General features: G+C 49.1%; 3 pseudogenes; all 3 read right to left on the reverse strand.

Moving 5' to 3' along the window:
* Nucleotides 1-3,068: 3,068 nt before the first annotated feature.
* LOC119366948 lies at nucleotides 3,069-3,539 on the reverse strand (annotated as a pseudogene).
* Nucleotides 3,540-4,029: 490 nt separating this feature from the next.
* LOC119366947 lies at nucleotides 4,030-5,201 on the reverse strand (annotated as a pseudogene).
* Nucleotides 5,202-6,551: 1,350 nt separating this feature from the next.
* On the reverse strand, nucleotides 6,552-7,642 carry LOC119360327 (annotated as a pseudogene).
* Between the last annotated feature and the right edge of the window lie 1,320 nt (nucleotides 7,643-8,962).

The following is an 8,962-nucleotide window of genomic DNA, read 5'->3' on the forward strand; positions in this document are numbered from 1 at the left end:
TGCTGAATAAAGCCGGAAACTTAGTACGCAAGGGAGCATCACCCCTAATGGGGTCATTCCAGATTCTGGCTATATTCCCAGAGTTTAAAATCACTTCTCTACCCTCCATATATATCTCCTTTACTTTTACAATAGCTTTCCATATGGGGGAGTCCCCAAACTTACTCTTCACTGAGGGAATCGTGTCATTTTTAAAGTATTTAGCATGGATTATCTCCTGCCAAAGGCCTTGTTGGGTTTCCAGTTTCCACCACCATTTTGTAAGGAGACTGATGTTTTGCCTGTGCAAGTCTTTAACTCCCAAACCCCCTTTATTCTTAGTGGTGTTGCTTCCTGATGATAACTCTGAGCCAGATTGAGGAAGCAGATCTAGTTGTCCATGCCATCCAAGTTCACTGCACCGTAAACTGAGTGAGTGGCTCTAGGCTCTTAGTTGACGATCCTTATTATTCCTGGTTATCTGTGTTCAGTGTCAAGCAGAATCCACCGAAACTTGGCTATCTGAAATGAGATGTTGATGTTATAAGCAATTGCTAGCGGATAGCAAACTAGATGAAAATATTTATCTTGAGATAATCATATTGTACACCATAGTTTTGGGGCATATTCTCTATCGGTAGGTGTTGTGCCGATTGTCCTTAGTGTCCTATCCATACTTTTGATCGTGTTATTGTGTAGGCTTATTTCTTGTGTAGTTCTCATTTTTTTCCCAAATGCTTATGTTGTAACACATAAGCTTCATGAACTCTTGATTTTTGTGCTCTTGATTAAACTGCCGTATCTGCCCAAATTAAATGCCTCCTAATATCAGTCCTTGCTATATACTTTGTCTGTATTTGTTCTGTACTGGTAACCCTACTCCTACGGTAACAAGTAGCAATGTAGTGTTAATTCATAGTCCCTCCATTCCAAAATATTTGTCTTTCTAGAGATTTCAACAAGTAACTACATACGGAGCAAAATGAGTGAATCTACACTGAAATATTTCTGTATACATCCGTATGTGATAGTCCATTTGGAATCTCTAAAAAGACAAATATTTAGGAACGGAGGGAGTATGATATTTGATAGTCGTCTTCATAGCATGTTTTTCGTTTTGAAAAATATTGATTCCTGCTTTTCACCGTATTTATTGATTGTCTAGAAGTACCTATTCACGCACTTTGGTTAGCTTTTCTTGTAAATCTGTATTATCCTGACATAAGCATTTTTCCATGATATTCTTTCTGGTTGTCTTGAGATATATACCAAATGCAGCCCTAAAAGCAGACCCATGCATGTGTATGCATAGTAACATATTTGACATATGCCTTTCTCAATTTTTCTGTAACAAGTTTTTCTTACGGAAGTTTTATTAGGAATAGGACTATTATTCCCTAAGCCCGGATGAATGGCACCAACCCACCAGGTTCCCTTTGAAACCACTTAGCCCGGCCCGAGTCAAATACAAGGCCACTGTCATCTTTGAAACCACTTAATAACCTCAGAGAAGACCCCCAAGGTAGATGGTTTTAGAATGTTGAAGGACAAGGCTGAGAGGGCCAAATCTAAACAAAACATTTTTATCTAATTTCATCACCCCTACTGGCTGAAAGATCCTGCAAAAGTGTATGGGCAAAAGGTGTTGAGATCAAATGGTTACTTAATTTGTTTTCTGTACAAAGTACTGTGGTTTTCAAATGTCAGCTTGCTTATGGTATACAGTTGACACTGGTATCAGATAAAATGCACACACTCGTAATCTTCTTGCACCACACTGGGATCAGATTTTTGACAACAGGCTGTTTTATTTTTATTTCCAACATTGTACAGTAGACTGACTAAGATATAAGTAGGGAACATTCTGTAACGTGCTTATGGAAATTGAGAGCAGAACGGATAACAAAATTGACTCGAAGCATAAGCCCAGACCCTGAAGCTTCTGTTGGACGATGTGGTCTAACTTCTCGCCCATCTCGCGGCTCATGTGGTTCACCCAGTACCATACTTTTCCTTCTATAAAATGAGGAACTATTAAAGTAAACTTTGTTTCCGTAGCTAACGCCCGCAACCTGGTTAACTTTAGGCTGGTAAGCATCTCAAAACTGGAGAGTCTCACCACCTCTTGAGCAACACCAGAGCTCTCCTCCTCTTCAGTCAGTGGTACGCCGAGGAATTTAGCTAACTTCCTCACAACTTGCACGGGATTTGAGGACGTATTTTATACCGCAACATCTGCAGAACTAGTCCACTCCAGCCAAGTTCGTTATTGCAATGTGACCCGAGTGAGTGGCTGCAGGTTCTTAGTTGATGTTGTTCATTTCTGGTTATCTGTCTTCAATATCAAGCAGAATCCACCAAGTTTCAGATGTTTTTTCTTTTCTTTCATTTCCTTTATTATGAGCTATGTTGGCCATCTGAAACAAAATGTTTACATTGTGCCCTTTTTGATTATACCCCAAATTAGATGATAGTATTTGCCTCGAGATAAACATATCCGACACTTGATATGTAAACATTTTGTCGCTGCAAGTGTATTTTCAGTAAACATTCTGCTTGTTTTCCTCTGTGTCCTATCCGTAATCTCAATCATATTATTTTTTAGCCTCTCGTTTTGTTCTCATTTTCTATCACATTATTGTTTTTACCGAATAATCTTTGGCCTAGCACCTAACAAATTTTTGTTGAAGATTTCAGTATTTTGTGCTAATTTTGTCCCCTCTATGAACAACCTGACAAGTACAATAATAGGATTATGTGGCACATCACTTCATCTCACTGTAAACCTGCTATCCCAGAAGCATTTAGAGTCTGTAAGATATACAGTTTACACTCTTTCAGGTGAAATACAGACCACTAAAATCAGTTACTGAGCAGCTAGTTGTAGCAAATGTATTGGTGAATGAATCAGCGTATCCCACCCTATGAGGCCAGATGCTGTTTTATTATTATTCTCAAAATTAAACCACAATCAACATACCACGCGACACATGTGATAAGCAATCCAAACAATAAAAGAAAAACACAATCAACATAGGGCTCTCCTCTCACCAACCAGAAGCAGCAGAGTGCAAAGGAGCACAGAACACATGACAAATGACTCTTGCTCAAAACACGAGCCCGGAACCATGGAGCTTCTGCTGGACGATGCGGTCGAGCTTCTCCCCCATCTCGCGGCTCATGTGGTTCACCCAGTCCCCTACCTCGCCTTTCCTGTAGAACACAGAGTTATCAAAGTGAACTCTATTCCCGTGACTGACACCACCGACCTGGTTCACCTCCAGTCCGGTGAGCGTCTCGAAGCTGCACATCCTCGCCACCTTGTCCGCGACGCCGAAGCTCTCCTCCTGCTCGGTCAGCGGGACGCCGAGGAAGCTCGCGAGCCTCCTCACGACCCGCGCTGGGTCCAGCTTGATCTCCTCGTACTTGAGGAAGAGGATGGTGTCTGGCCTCGCCACGCTCTCCTCCTAGTACTCGAGGCAGTGCTCCCAGAAGGGGTCGTAGGGCGAGAACCCCTCGCAGAACATGCCGAAGGCGTCGTCCATCTACAGGCCGGCGCCGCCGCGCCGCGCCGCCAGCTTGTTCTCAAAGTGCAGCCTGGAGACTAGGTGCCGGACGCGGCCTTTCTGCTCTTTTTTGCCTTTTGTCGTTTTCTCCCCTGTTTGAATTTAAGTTGGATTTCAGCTTGAGACTTGCGGGTGTTTGGGGAAGGGGTGTTTAGTCTCGTTCGAACAATCTCTCGTGTTCTGGCTGCCGCTTTGCGCCCATCCAGCTTCAGCTGCCTCCCCTCGCGAGCCCCTCGCGAGTCGGGCCAGGCCCAGCGTGCGCGCAGCCCGGACTGCCGCCACCGCGCCTTCTCAGGAGGCTTTCGCTACAGGTTCAATGGATTAGTTCGGAAGGCACTCAGGACACCACGGCCCTCCCACGGGCTTTTGGCAGCAAGCTGTTTTAGTTTTATTTCCAACACTATACCACAGTCAACGCAGGGCTCTAGACATGGAAAAAATATAAGTAGGGAACATGCTGTAACGTGGTTATGGAAATGTGGGATTGAGAGCTCTTGCAGACTTAAAAGAAACAATTCAAGCTCTTACAGAAATGCAAAGGAGAACACAACACATAACAAATGGCTCTTGCTCAAAACACAAGCCCTGACCCCTGGAGCTTCTCCTGGACGATGCCGTCGAGCTTCTCTCCCATCTCGCGGCTCATGTGGTTCACCCAGTCCCCTACCTCGCCTTTCCTATAGAACACGGAGTTATCAATGTGAACCTTATTCCCGAGGCTGCCGCCGCCAACCTGGTTCACCTCCAGCCCGGTGAGCGTCTCGAAGCTGCACATCCTCGCCACCTTGTCCGCGACGCCGGAGCTCTCCTCTTGCTCAGTCAGCGGGACACCGAGGAAGCTCGCGAGCCTCCTCACGACCCGCGCGGGGTTCAGCTTGATCTCCTCGTACTTGAGGAAGAGGATGGTGTCTGGCCTCGCCATGCTCTCCTCCCAGTACTCGAGGCAGTGGTCCCAGAAGGGGCCGTAGGGTGAGAACCCCTCGCAAAACATGCCGAAGGCGTCGTCCATCGACGGGCCGGCGCCGCCGCGCTGCGCAGCCAGTTTGTTCTCGAAGTGCAGCCTGGAGACGAGCGTGTCCTTGGGGTCCCGGCACAGGTACACCACCCGGCAGCCCAGTGACCGCGTCTCTGGCGGGAGCAGCGACATGGGCATGTGCGTGGCGAGGAGCCTCGGGGATGGGAGCGCGCCGAGGTCGACTACATGACCGCCGGCAGCACCAAGGATCTCGATGTACGGCACGAGGTGATGCGGGTGGCAGGTGAGGAGCGGGTGGTCGGCGCCGAGGCCGTGGCAGGACCGCGTGGTGACGGTGAAGGCAAGGGCCTTGAGCCAGGTGGTGCCACACTTAGGCTGGGTGGCGAGGACGACGTCGTCGGCGCGGGGCGTGAACGCCCGGCTGGCGAGCAGGACGCCCTCCAGGATCATCGGCTTGAACCAGAAGCCCTTGTACTGGATCATCGGCTGCGCCCACCCCTTGATGAGAGCGAGGATATGAAGTCTTTCAGGCTCTCATCGGATGGGGCGGCGTCTAACGGTGAGCTCTCAGTGGCGGTGGCGCTCTCTGGTGAACTCATCGGTGGAGGTGGAGTTGCCGGTTGGGCCATGGCTGGTGTGGGATGGGAGGCGAAACTGGCTGTCTTGGGCTCTTGGCTATGAATGGGTGTTGAAGAAGCTGGTTGGTGCGGTCACCACATCGAGCCGTTATAGTTTATGGAGGGAGCAGGATCTCGTGGCGCCTAAACTAATTACAAATTTACAACACGACGCATCCAGAACTTACTTTAATTCTGACGCATGCATGCATGGCTCCAACGACTCACACTAATCAGATCGTGCACTCCAAAGTGACATTGTCCCTTGAGATGATTGGATCGAAAATAAAGCTAATGTATCCCAACCAAAATATATATCCAAGTACATCTACTGGTTACATACATAACACTAGAAGAATGCAACAAACAGGACAAAGATTTCAAGAATATATTACAAGGTAGGAAGCATATCATTCTACGGCCATGCAAACGCAATAACACATCTCATCTTCATCAATCTTATTTCATCTCAAAGAACGGACGTCGAACAAATGTTGTCACGGAAACGATGCCGAGTAATTCACGTGCGGTTGTTGTTTTCGCCCTGGTCGCGTTTCACAAAATCCTAAAAGCTTGTCATCAATATCGTAGTGTAGAACACGCCCATAAAGCTCGATCAGCAACTCACGCTCGTTGAGCATAGCAATCCTCCTTAGACATCTCACCTTTAGATCAAGTTGTGGTTACACCTCCGGTGCCTACAAATCAATCCAAGACCTTAAGGCCAACCTTTACCTCATAATCCCACATCACAAAAGCACCTACAATATGATGCCATCAGAACCGGCACACGTCGCAAGCGCAATGCCTGAAGATAAAGTAGGGTTGGACAACGCATCGATCAGAATGTCTCAGCCACGGTGTTGAATACTATTTTTTTCTTCGAAAAGGGGCGCTTTATTACTTAAAAAATTTAAGCATCACACCCGGCCTCTGCATAAGTAAGATGCACACAGCCAAGCAAAGTCCTCACACAGAAACAAAAAATAAAAAGGCAAAATACAAAGAAACATGTAGAGTCCGTATAACACCTAAAGCACTTGAACTTTCGATTATATTAGTATAATTGAATTTCAAATTCAAATAATTTCAAAATAGACACAGATAGCACTTGAACTTACATTTATCATAAAAGAGCTACTAGCTTAGTGGAACATTGTCTACGCGCATGCTGTGAGGTGCTACCACACTTTACTATACATTGAGCGTTTGTATTCAAAAAATTCAAAAAGATCGAAATTTGTTGCTGGAAATGCCCATTTACCGAGGGGGACTGAAATATGCGGTAACCATGGTAAATCTCAAAATTTCGAGCGGTAACCAAAACCCTGATCAACATACGGTATAGGGCTCTCCCCAACAAGAAGAAGCGGAGTGGAAAGGAAAACAGAACAGATAACAGATGACTCTTGCTCAAAACACAAGCCCAGACCCCTGGAGCTTCTCCTAGACGATGCGGTCGAGCTTCTCCCCCATCTCTCGGATCATGTGGTTCACCCAGTCCCCTACCTCTCCTTTTCGATAAAACATGGAATATAAATATAAACATTATTCCCATGGTCAACCCCACCGACCTGGTTCACATGTAGCCCGGTGAGCTTCTCGAAGCTGCACAGCGTCGCCACTTCCTCCGCGACGCCGGAGCCCTCCTCCTCCTTGGTCAGCGGGACGCATAGGAAGCTTGCTAGCCTCCTCACGACTCGCGTCGGGTCCTGCTTGAACTCCTCGTACTTGAGGAAGAGGACGGTGTCCGGCCTCAACATGCTATCCTTCCAGTACTCGTGGCAATGGTCCCAGAAGGGGCTCTTGGGTGAGAACCCCTCGCAGAACATGCCGAAGGCGTCTTCCATCGATAGGGCCGAGTGATCCTGATCCACCATGTTCTCGAAGTGCAGCCTGGAGACGAGTGTGTCCTTGGGATCGCGGCACAGGTACACAAACCGACAGCCGAGCGACCGCGTCTCCGGCAGGAGCAGCGACATGAGCATGTGCGTCGCAAGAAGCCTCAGGGATGGGAGCACATCGAGGTTGGCGTGGTTTCGGCCAGCAACACCAGGGATCTCGATGAATGGCACGAGGAGTGGGTGGTCGACGGCACTGAGGCCATGGTGGGACCTAGTGGCGATGGCGAAGTCAAGGGCCTTGAGCCAGGTGGTGCCGCACTTTGGCTGCGTGACGAGGATGATGTCTTCTGCTCGGGGCATGAAGGCCCGCCTTGAACGCAAGACCCCCTCCAGCATATTCTGGTTGAACCAGTAGCTCTTGTACCGGATGAGCGGCTGCGACCACCCCTCCCTTGATGGGAGGGAGGATATGAACTCCTTGAGGCTCTCTTTCGATAGGGCGTCGTCCGGCAAGCTCTGGGCAGTGGCGCCCTCAGGTGAGCTCGTCGATGGCGGCAGAGAGGTGGCATCTGATCACCGGCAGAGAGGTGGCTACCATGGTCATCATGGTGGTCGCGGTGGGAGAAACCGTTACCGCCAGCATCCTCCGCCGCCGGTCATTGTGGAACCGACGGCCTCCTCGGAGGTGGCTGCTTCCGGACAGATGCCGGAATTGTCCGGTCAGGCTATGGAGGTCGTGACGGCGCTGGCTACTGCTGAGATCCCTGTGACAGAGCCAGTGGCGGCGGGTGCTTTAGGTGCTGTTGATGGTGAGAGAGCTTCCAAGTGGGCTTGGAAAAAGGAGAAGATGTTATGTTATCAATGTGGTGAGAGGGGCCACTTTATTGCTGAATGTGTGACCGAGTTATGTGATACTTGCCTCAAACCAGCGCATGACACGGGAGAGTGCCCGATACTGAGAAATCAGATGTCGGGTATTACTATTTGTGGAGTATACTGTGCCGAGGTGATCTTCTCTAAGTCTCCTTGTGCGAGGGAGGTGCCAGAGGAGGCCCAGAGCACGACTACAGGGGTGGTCGAAGTCACGAAAGGTGACGTGTCTAAGGCTTAGATTATGCAGAGGCTTAGGGAGTTAGTTCCAGGTGATTTTTTGTGGGAGCTTATTCGACTCGAGGCCAACATATATAAGGTTGGACTTCCCTACTACATAGGACTTGGAGCATCTTCTCAGCTTTGGGCTATGCCGAGTTCCTGGCACAGAGTGCATTCTTGAGTTTCACGAGTGGAAGAAGGTAGAGCCACAGGGTAAGCCTCTCACTTAGGTCTGGTTGCATTTTTCGGGAGCTCCGTCGAGGCTGATTCGGGACGCTCGGGTCGCTGCAAGCTTGGGGATTCTGGTCGGGAAAACTGAGAGAGTGGACATGGCCTTTACCCGAGCTAACGGCGTGGCCCGACTACTGGTGAGTGTTCTGGACATTGAGCTTGTGCCTGACGTGGTCAAGTGGACACATAAGGGCCTCATTTATAACCTTGACATTGAGTTTTAGGACTCTGAGTTTTTCGCTGAGGCTCTGGCAGGGACTGATGTGGACATGCAAGATAAGAATGATGGTTTGGGTAATTCGGAGGAGCGAGGGGAATGCTGGGCATGAGTTGCCCAATGGCCCGGGTACTGACCCTCAGATGCCCGGGAATGGGGTTGCACCCTCTACGTCGGTGCCTATGAGTACTTTGAGATTTGGTTCTTTTCAGCCAGCTTCCGCGCCTCCCAGGCTATGGAGCGATATGGTGGATTCCAAGGATGTGCTAGAACGCATGCTCCCTCCACTGGACTTTGCTGAGGTAGATGGTTCTCTAGAGGGGAGGGCCGAGCTTGGGCAGGTGGCCCCCTGTTCTCCCACCACTACTGCTGGTTCGCCGCTCGGGAGGACTCCGTCGAGACTTGCCGCAGAGGTGTCGGTGTGCCGAGCGGTGACAGGG

This window comes from Triticum dicoccoides, chromosome 2B, assembly GCF_002162155.2.
Source record: "Triticum dicoccoides isolate Atlit2015 ecotype Zavitan chromosome 2B, WEW_v2.0, whole genome shotgun sequence".
NCBI lineage: Eukaryota > Viridiplantae > Streptophyta > Magnoliopsida > Poales > Poaceae > Triticum > Triticum dicoccoides.